The sequence below is a fragment of the Misgurnus anguillicaudatus genome, chromosome 13 (genome assembly GCF_027580225.2).
Source record: "Misgurnus anguillicaudatus chromosome 13, ASM2758022v2, whole genome shotgun sequence".
NCBI lineage: Eukaryota > Metazoa > Chordata > Actinopteri > Cypriniformes > Cobitidae > Misgurnus > Misgurnus anguillicaudatus.
Genome location: NC_073349.2, coordinates 24,083,502 through 24,092,416, shown reverse-complemented (window position 1 = coordinate 24,092,416; position 8,915 = coordinate 24,083,502). Strand labels below are relative to the sequence as shown.

General features: G+C 41.5%; 1 protein-coding gene across 1 annotated transcript in view; it reads left to right on the top strand.

The window, feature by feature from the left end:
- The first annotated feature begins 390 nt into the window (after positions 1–390).
- The window catches only part of plxna2 (plexin A2), a 260,451-nt gene continuing 251,926 nt past the window's right edge, over positions 391–8,915 (top strand). Inside the window, exon 1 of the mRNA XM_073875455.1 lies at positions 391–893. The gene's annotated coding sequence lies outside the window, so the exon portion shown is untranslated. The remainder of the gene's footprint in view (positions 894–8,915) is intronic.

Sequence of the window (8,915 nt, the reverse complement as noted above, 5' to 3'; positions counted from 1 at the left end):
TAGTGTGACTTTGTGTACTGACAACTGTATTTTGATATAGTCAGCTGTAAATTGGCCCTAGATGAATGGATAGGCATACAGATAGACAAACACTTTATTCATTCACAAAAATCCATATGCACTGTATGGATAAAAGCTTCTGCCAAATGCGTAATGGACAACGAAAGGTAAACGTCATTTCTACTATTCAGCATCCACACTCAAGCCTACACAGCATCAAAGACTTACACTGCACTAAATAGCTCTATATAATATAAATTTATTTGTTGCAAATACACAAATCAGATTTTTAATCACCTCGTAACGTACGTGCTTTTTGTATATGCGTTCAGTGCATGAAACAGTTAAAACATGCGACATGCAAATAAAGCCGGTGGTGTCTGAGAGCGCTAACACAGGGGGTTGGCTTTAAACGCGGCGGTACTGTAACGACACCGGGCTCCGGTGAGCGTGCCAGTCTAGCGTAAAACCTCCGGAGAAGAGGAACGAGCGCGTCCACGACGCTATAACGGAACTACCGATGAAAAGGCGTGATGTCAAGCCGCTGTCAGTGTCACGGGACTGAGGGAATGTGTGCCACGCGCTCGTGAATGACCATCCTCCAGCGCGCGCAGCAGCAGCAGCAGTAGCAGCAGCATAGACAGAAAGCGTTGGTTTTTGGTGCATAGATCAGTTACCCAAACCGAGCGTCAGTCGTCGCCTCGCACGCACCCCTCAAGACGTCTTCGAGGAATTGAGAAATTACCGTAGATACCTTTGAACCTTTACAGGACGACTCCGCAGCATTCATTCATTCCGATGTGGATCTATCTCTATCAGAACTGATCGGAACGCAGCATCTGTTTTAAGAGAGTGCATTTGCATATCGTCTTCTGCTTTCTCTTGGATTATAGGTGAGTGGAAAAAGATGTTTTGTGAATGCATTTCAACGCAGAGATGCTTTACGTGCGAGATGTGGTTAGGAATACTAATGCGTTTCGTGTACTGTGTTAGAGGAAAGCATGGAGATCCAATTGTAGCCTATATTGTAAATTGAAAGAAGTTGTGATTTGCGAGCAATTTCATTTGGATCACATGGTTTATTTTGAAGCATTTTGTGTATTTTTACTTTAAATATGTAGTGTTAAAATGCTTCAACTTTATATATTATTCAAACCATCATTGATAATGATTCTGCCTTGTCTTTTCGACCTTCATCTACAAGATAGCTATAGTTGGATTTTGTATTTTGCCCTCCAGATAGCACTTGTAGGCGATTTCTCCTACATAAATTTAAAGGTTTGAATCAATTATGAACGCATATATCTATCTATATATGTTTTATTTTCATCAATTTTGAGCTCTATAACATTCAAGCATATCGCGCACATCTCTGATAGCGGCGGGAACGGTGAGAGGTTTTGGTCTGTAGGCTACTGTCACATCATTTATATGCGCTTCCACAACATTAAACTTTATTTTATTGATGTTAATTTACACTTAAAGTTAATTACTCATACCTCTCTCACACCTTGCGTCTATCCTGCTGCCCTTGGAAATCATCCACCTTTCTGTCCTTTTTAAATAAGCATGACCTCCGTGATGTACGACCGTAACCTCGACACATGTTACGCGGTTTCGCGCGAAGCCGTCAAAGCGATTGATACACGTTAAGAATATAAAACGAATACATTGTCGCCTCTGGTCATAATTTAAACTATCCTACCTCAAACTCTGCTCTTTCATCTGGACCACAGCAGATGCACTCGCAAATCTTCATTTTCCTCACACGCACGGCTCTGACACGGGCACTAAAGAAAATAAATGTGTCTTTAAGTAGAAAACGAGCCAGCATTTGCATGAGAATCACTGGCATCTGCTATAAAGGACAGGGATGATATTAATCGGTCTGACTAACGCAATGAAATGGCGCTTTCTGTCAGGATGAGGTGATTTCATCTAAAGCGTGACCTCCTCTCTTCTCTCTTTATCTCGGTTTTGGAGCGAAACAGCGGTTTGACCTGAGACAGCAGGATGAAGACTCGCATTCAATAATTGAAAGTGCTTTACCACTGAAGGACGAACAACTTAACGTAGTTGTGAGGAAAATTATATCCAAACTTTATTTCACATTGAAGATCAATCAGTTGTGTGGGGTATTTGTTGCATATTAATGTTTGTTTCCTCGGGTTTGAACCCAAGACTTTTATGCAGTGCTTAACCAATTGAGCTAGAGAAACACAATTGTTAATCTTCCCTTTCAAGTTATTGACAATTATTTTTATGAGCCACTTGTAAAACCATCAACATATAGCACGTTTATTCAGTTTTTTTCACAAGAAAATGTTTGGTCAAGCTGTTTTAGCAACCGACGACTGAACATTTATTCTACAACATCGCTGCAAACATTCCTTAAAAATATCTTCCTTCCTGTTCATCAGAGCAAAGGAATTAATACAGGTTTGTAACAACATAAGAGTGAGTAAATGATGACAGAATTTTTTTTTTTTGGGTGAACTATCCCTTTAAGAGCGTGCTGTCATCATTTTCAAAACTTCTGACCATCCGATAATACAGTTTGTCTAAACTTTTGCAAGAATTAAGCATTGCTTTTCCTCAAAACATCTCCATGTAAGAGAATGATTGCATTCTGTACGTGTTATCCCGCTCAATCCCGGCTTTGTAGCTTGTTCTCTTTGATGAGGCGCTGAGAGACAGGGAAAGCTGTAGAGCATCTCTAGATCACAGGCTTTTTAATCAATAAGGTTAACTACACAAAGCCGAAAAGACAAGTCTGTGCTGCGTGTGCACCCATCATCTTTACATGCTCCCTATACCTTCCCTCACCGCCCCGGCTCCGCGTGGTTTGATTTGAATTATAAAGTGAAACCACGAGTGTCTTTTCCTTCCTTCACAGCACGGGCACTCTCAGTTCCTCTAGGTTTGGGCTGTTTATCAAAAAGCCTCTAGCACTTTTTCTAAGAGTCCCGTGATATTGATTTGATTATGTCAGTCAGGTGCACTAAACGCTTCCTGAAGGGTAATTGGAGGGTATTATGCACTTAAATGAGGTTTTGTTGTTTTTTCTTTACTCGTATAGATGTGTACGAGATGCTGCTGAGGTTTGAATCTCAATAGGGGAAGCCACAAGAGACCCATGCTGAGTGCTTATCCTGCTTGCCCCAGTTAAATTCCCGCTTGAATGTGTTAGTTTAGGAGCCAATGTGGTTGTATCTTCTTGGCTCGGCTTTGGGGTCGGTCAGATTACCCTATCGGTCTTGTTCGAAGTGACTCGCTGCAGTTTAAAGGTCTTAAAGTATTTGCTATCTGATCAGTCATCTCTACCATTGTCCACCAGTCAGCTCCTGTTTGCCGAAGAGCCAGTTTTCTCCGGGTAGCTTTAACCGCTGAGGCAGCTAAACACGGGAATGAACGCTGAATGATAATCCCAACCGTGCCAAAGGAACCTCAGCTGACCATGCACGTCCACGTGGCTCAGTAACGCCACCTATTGATGAATAAGATCAAAGCAAAGCTTTATAACACGCTAGCAGAGGTGGGTGGGTTATAAATGAGATCGTTTTTGCTTTATTTGCATGCTGTGCACTACACACTACACTTCTCTGCTCCATTCTCATGGTGGCACACAGGCTTGCTCCTATTTAACGTAAGAGATTTTGACAAGTTGCGACGCATGCAAGCGGAATCCTTGACCTATTTCTTAATGAGTGAACAACAGTACAGATGCATTCGGGGGGCTGTGCTCGCAGTGGAAGGCTGTCCACCGTCCTCCAACTGCTTATACAGACAGACAAACACACTTATGCCCCGCAGGATGGGCTAACGTAGAGTGAGTTTATCTGCTTCCTTTATGCCGCCTCATGTAAACGTATGTGTATCCTCTGTGTATTTGTTTTAGCGCACTCATCTTGCACCCCTAGTTCAACTGTTTATCCAGGGCTGCCTACCATCCGTCACAACAAAGATCGCAATCACTCTTGACCCTTCACGCTTTGCTCTCTCACGAAAAACATCTCTACTCTAGTCTGTCTGTGTTAGCGTGCATACATGTGTGTACAGCCGAGCGTATCCAAGTGGAGCCAGATGTGATAAAAATTACCACGTGACATTGACCAGGGGAAATTCGAAAGTTGGGTATCAAGGGACGTGGATTCACTCTGCATAAAGGCTAATAGACAGTAAGTTGCCAGCATCTTTGTCTATATCTGAACATGCTTATCAGCGGAGAAAGGTTGTAAACAACCTGGCGTGTTAATTTGTCTTTAGTGTTGCCGCATTAGACATGCAGTTGATACGGTGACCCGGTGTTGGATGACTCTGTAATTAGGCCTGTGTTTTGTGCTGCAGTTAATTACTCTTGAACAGTTGGTAGACAGACTCTCGGCTGGAAGTTGCCAATGTCCAGATTGGTCACGGAGAATTGTGGGTGTGAATGCATGTGCAACTTTCAGCCAATCAGACAGAGGTCAATTGTACAACCAAAGCATGTCTGTTGATAGGAGGGTTCTCCAGAAGCAGAAATGTATTTTTTGTTGAGTCTCTTTTCTCTTAGAGGCTGTTTATATCTGGTATTAAAAAGCACCTATTGTCCGATTCACATTTTTACATTTCCTTTGATGTGTAAGTGTGTATTAGTACATGTTAATGATATGCAAAAGGTACATACCCCAAAAGTAAACAATGACACAAGTTATCGTCTCCAACGTAAATTTCTTTTCTTGGACTACAACAAACACATGGATTGTAGGCAACAGTTTACTTCCTGGGATTGGTGATGTAGACAAGACCGACATTATCTTAATTCCTCCTGCTTGGACTCACAGCCTGTAAGTTAACTCCTGTTAGCATTGCATTGTGACTGAATCTTTCAAACATGGTAAGGAGCGTCAACGTACAGATTAGCTGGCCAATCAGGGACACAGAGCTTTCAAATCGATTAATTTTGTACATGAATCAGTGCGTTTCAGGAAGAGAGGGAAATCTGGAGCTACAAAAATATACAGTTTGTGGAAAATAATGTGTTTTTTAACCATAAACCACACGAACACTTGTTTTATACCAAATAGACAAAATAACGTTGTTTCTAGCAATGAAATAGGTGCACTTTAAGATGTGTTTTGGTCAATCGGATCATTAGAGGACCAGAGAGACACTTTCACGTTTACACCTGGCGAGTCCTTCTGCTGTTGTTTAAACACGAGCAAGGAAAATGTTGGGTTTAATTAAAATGACGCAAACTAATGTAATGTAAATGTCCGGTGCTTGTGTTGTTAGTAAACAGAGCTTTTTCTGATATTTCAGAGCAATTGATGAAGTAAGTTTGCGCAACTTTCAAACGCTTGCAAAATGAAACAAATGAAAGAGGCTGAGAGCAACACCGTGGGTTCGCGCTAGAAGTCATGTCCAATGTAAAAATATTGTGCTAAGTACTTGACATTAGATCAATAGGCGGAGAATAGGCGGTCTTTTGTGGCTGCTCGAACACATTCGACCACATGAGCGTCTAAACCTCAAAAGCAATGCAGTGGAATGCGTTTTCAACTACCTTTGAATGTGGGTGAGCTCAAAACGTTTTACACCCTGTTTACATCTGTCTTTAGCATCATCCAATTGTTTTCCGATCAACCAAAACGCAAATCAGGTGTAAACAGCCTCTTAGATAATAATAAGATTAAATGGAGAAGAAATTATGGTGGCCATACGTGCCATTTTCGCTGAATACGTCCTGGTCAGGATTTTGGAGGACGCACCCGAAATCCTGGCCTGGACGCTTTTGGTGAAAATGGCACATATGGCCACCCTAGAAGAAATTGGGGTTTCAGTCTAATATGGAGGTGCAAAAGAAATGTAAACATCTAAAAAATAATAGCATAAAAGATTATCATGCTTATATATTTATCATCAAATAATCTAAGCTCTGCTACAGTTTTATAGCTTTATACTGTAATTGCATGTCAGACATTTTCTAATTTGTGATTTTTATTATATACTTGTTTTAGGAGAACTATCTAATACATTGTTGTTAATATTGCCATTTCCTATATTTTCTTAGTAGCTTGTTGAGCCCAAGTGTGGCACAAGAACTAAAAATACTGTAAAGATCAATCTTGCTACCTTTAGACTCTCTGCTACTTTTCAGGCATAAATAATGAGTTTTTAGGGAGATGGGATGAGGACACCATCAGCATGCTACTGTTTAAGATGCTTTTTTGTAGCCTGTCTGCCAGTGAGTTAATTCAGCTGTTCATGTTGGCTGTGGGGGGATTTGTGGGCCACGTCTGTCAAAGGGTTAACGCTTAGTTTTGTCTGTGCAGGCTGAAGTTTTGCCTCTTGAGAGTTTGGGAATTCAGAAGTAAAGAAAGCATTTGAGTGGCAGAGAAAGAGTTTGTGTGTGTGAGAAAGAGAGGGGGTGTACGAAAAAGAAGCAGAGAGGTACCCACACATTTTGCCATGTGCCCAGTCATACGATGTCTCTACCGTTAAGCCCAGCACTCCCCTTACAGCCGTCGCCAGCTTGCCAAAACAAAAGCTTTTGTTAGATCTTTGACCCAGCAGATGGGAGTAAGGACAGTAAATGAAAACAGTAGTGCGTATGGAGCTAGCGGACCATGATGGAGAGCTTACAAACTCAGAGGCCCGTCCTCTGGGAAGAATAACGGTCTTTAACAAACGCCGCCACAAAGTTCCTGCACCGTGCGGCCCTACTGTTTCATCTCGAGCCATTGACTGAAAGCGCTAGTCAGAGTCTCAAGGCTCTCTAGGGCCCGGGCCGCTTTTATTAAGATGTTAATGGAATTGCCTTCATGACACACTTCTATAGGACAGAATCCGTCAGCCATTCTTCAATGGCTCAATCTGTCTTGAGCTCGAAACACATTAGCGGCTTACGCACAACAGGTCTCTTCATTCTGTAAGACTCTATAATTCTCTCTGTATGTAATCCTCTATGCCAAATGCCACACTATATTTCACAGTATGTAAAGAATACCAGTTTTACTGATAACAGTAATAATCTATATGGAAGATGTACGGCTTAATAAGCATAGACTGTATGTTTGCCACTTTACACTGACTGTACGTCGACATCAGGTCTGTATGTTATCCCAAGAAAATGCTGATTTTATGCATCTACGAGGGCTGGAATGCTTGCGCAAGGCTTTTGTGTTTCCACAAACCACTAATGATTTTCCACCCTTAACCACAACCCCTCACTTAGTGTTTGCTAAACCTTTAGTGAAGACACCGCAACAGATATGCTAGCACTAAATCTAGCTTTCAAAAAAGTAGTGTTTCTTTAAAAAGGCTTAGTTTGTGTTATAGAAAAACGTTCTCAAAAACCATTCGCATAAGCTGCATGCAGAGTCACTTTTACCCCATTCACACAGCACTTTGTTCCCAGAAAACCCTCGTAAAATTTGCAGTGTTTTTACGTCTCATAAATGTTCTTGGATCGCTCCCGTAAAGAGGACTTAGTACCATTGCCGTAACATTCACGGAAAGGATTCTGTGTGAACAAGTGGCATAAACAATGCAATAAGGGGCATGCCGTAGTGAGGACACGCTTGTCATCGCAGCCAGAAGTTATGTTTCAGCTCTTTGACGCACTCCTTATGATCTTGTCATAAACAAAAATGCATGCCAGTGGCTTCTCAAGAGAGAAATCACAGATAATCAGTGGGGTTGCAACGATTAATCGCATATCCCATTAAAAATGCCTCTGAAATCAATTCAGAGCGCCCCCTGGCTTTGGGATGTGCCGAGATTTCATGGTAATTCATTAAAATTCATTCATTGAGAAAACGCGCATTTACACGATTAATCGTTACAGCATTAATAATCAGAAAACACACTGGAAAAACCTACCAGGTACACAACTTTAAAAGCATCAAGTGTTTTTACGGGATCTTTACGGTATGTGTGTAGATGCATGACAAGTTACAGAATATTATTGGCAGTGTGAATAAATCAAAAATCAAACGATTCCAAACAAATCCCGGACGCATTTTCCGTGTCTTTTCCGTAGTCTCTGTGTGAAAAGGGCTTTACAGTACAGTACATGGTTATTTTTTATGTAATACTCTGCTGAGATGTTATATGCAATGATAATTGTAAGAAATGTGCTTGTATTGCACTATATACCCAGATATATCACGCAATACAAAGACAGATTATAGAAAAAAAAGAAAAGAAAACAGGTATAAGAAACTGTTTAATGTACAGTAAGGAAGACCTACATGGTCAAAAAATGACCGTTTACGTTTGGTCAGTTTTGCTTTGAGAGGCATCATTCCTTTGTTGTGAAAAAGTAATTGCTTTAACCTCTTTTTCCAGACTGGGATTTGTCTGCAGGGTTTTGCATGCATTCTGACGTGTAACCACCTGCATCCATTCTGTCCGCATTGTTACAATTTGTTACAAGTCAGCCATGGCCTTATCAGCAAAGATAGCTCCTCTTTCCTGTCAGGAGGCAGACGCCTCAACACATCCTCTCTGCCTCAGCTGGGAAAAGAGGTCTGATAAGACTTCCAAATTCATTCCTGAACTTGATAGGGGGCTTTTCAGAAGAGAGCGAGAGATGGTTCGAGAGAGGGTGAGACGATAAACACTTTCAATAGCACGTGCCAAACAAACTCAACGTGTGGATGATAACCTATGAAAGTTAGGAATATCACACATCCTGTCTTGAAAGTCCCATCCCATTTTTGGGCAAGCACAGTCATTCAGGCCTAGCTCAGGGCCAAGCCAGGAGTTTTGGACATGGGCCTTTGAAAACAAGAAGTAGCCGTACTTAGAATAGGAACATGGGTCATGCGGAAGGATTGTCTTGGAATGCTTAAAGTATTCCGGACGGAGACGTCTCAAGTCCTCCCATGTACTCTGCGTTCTGTGCAGTCTTTACTTTGGCTTAGGGTTGG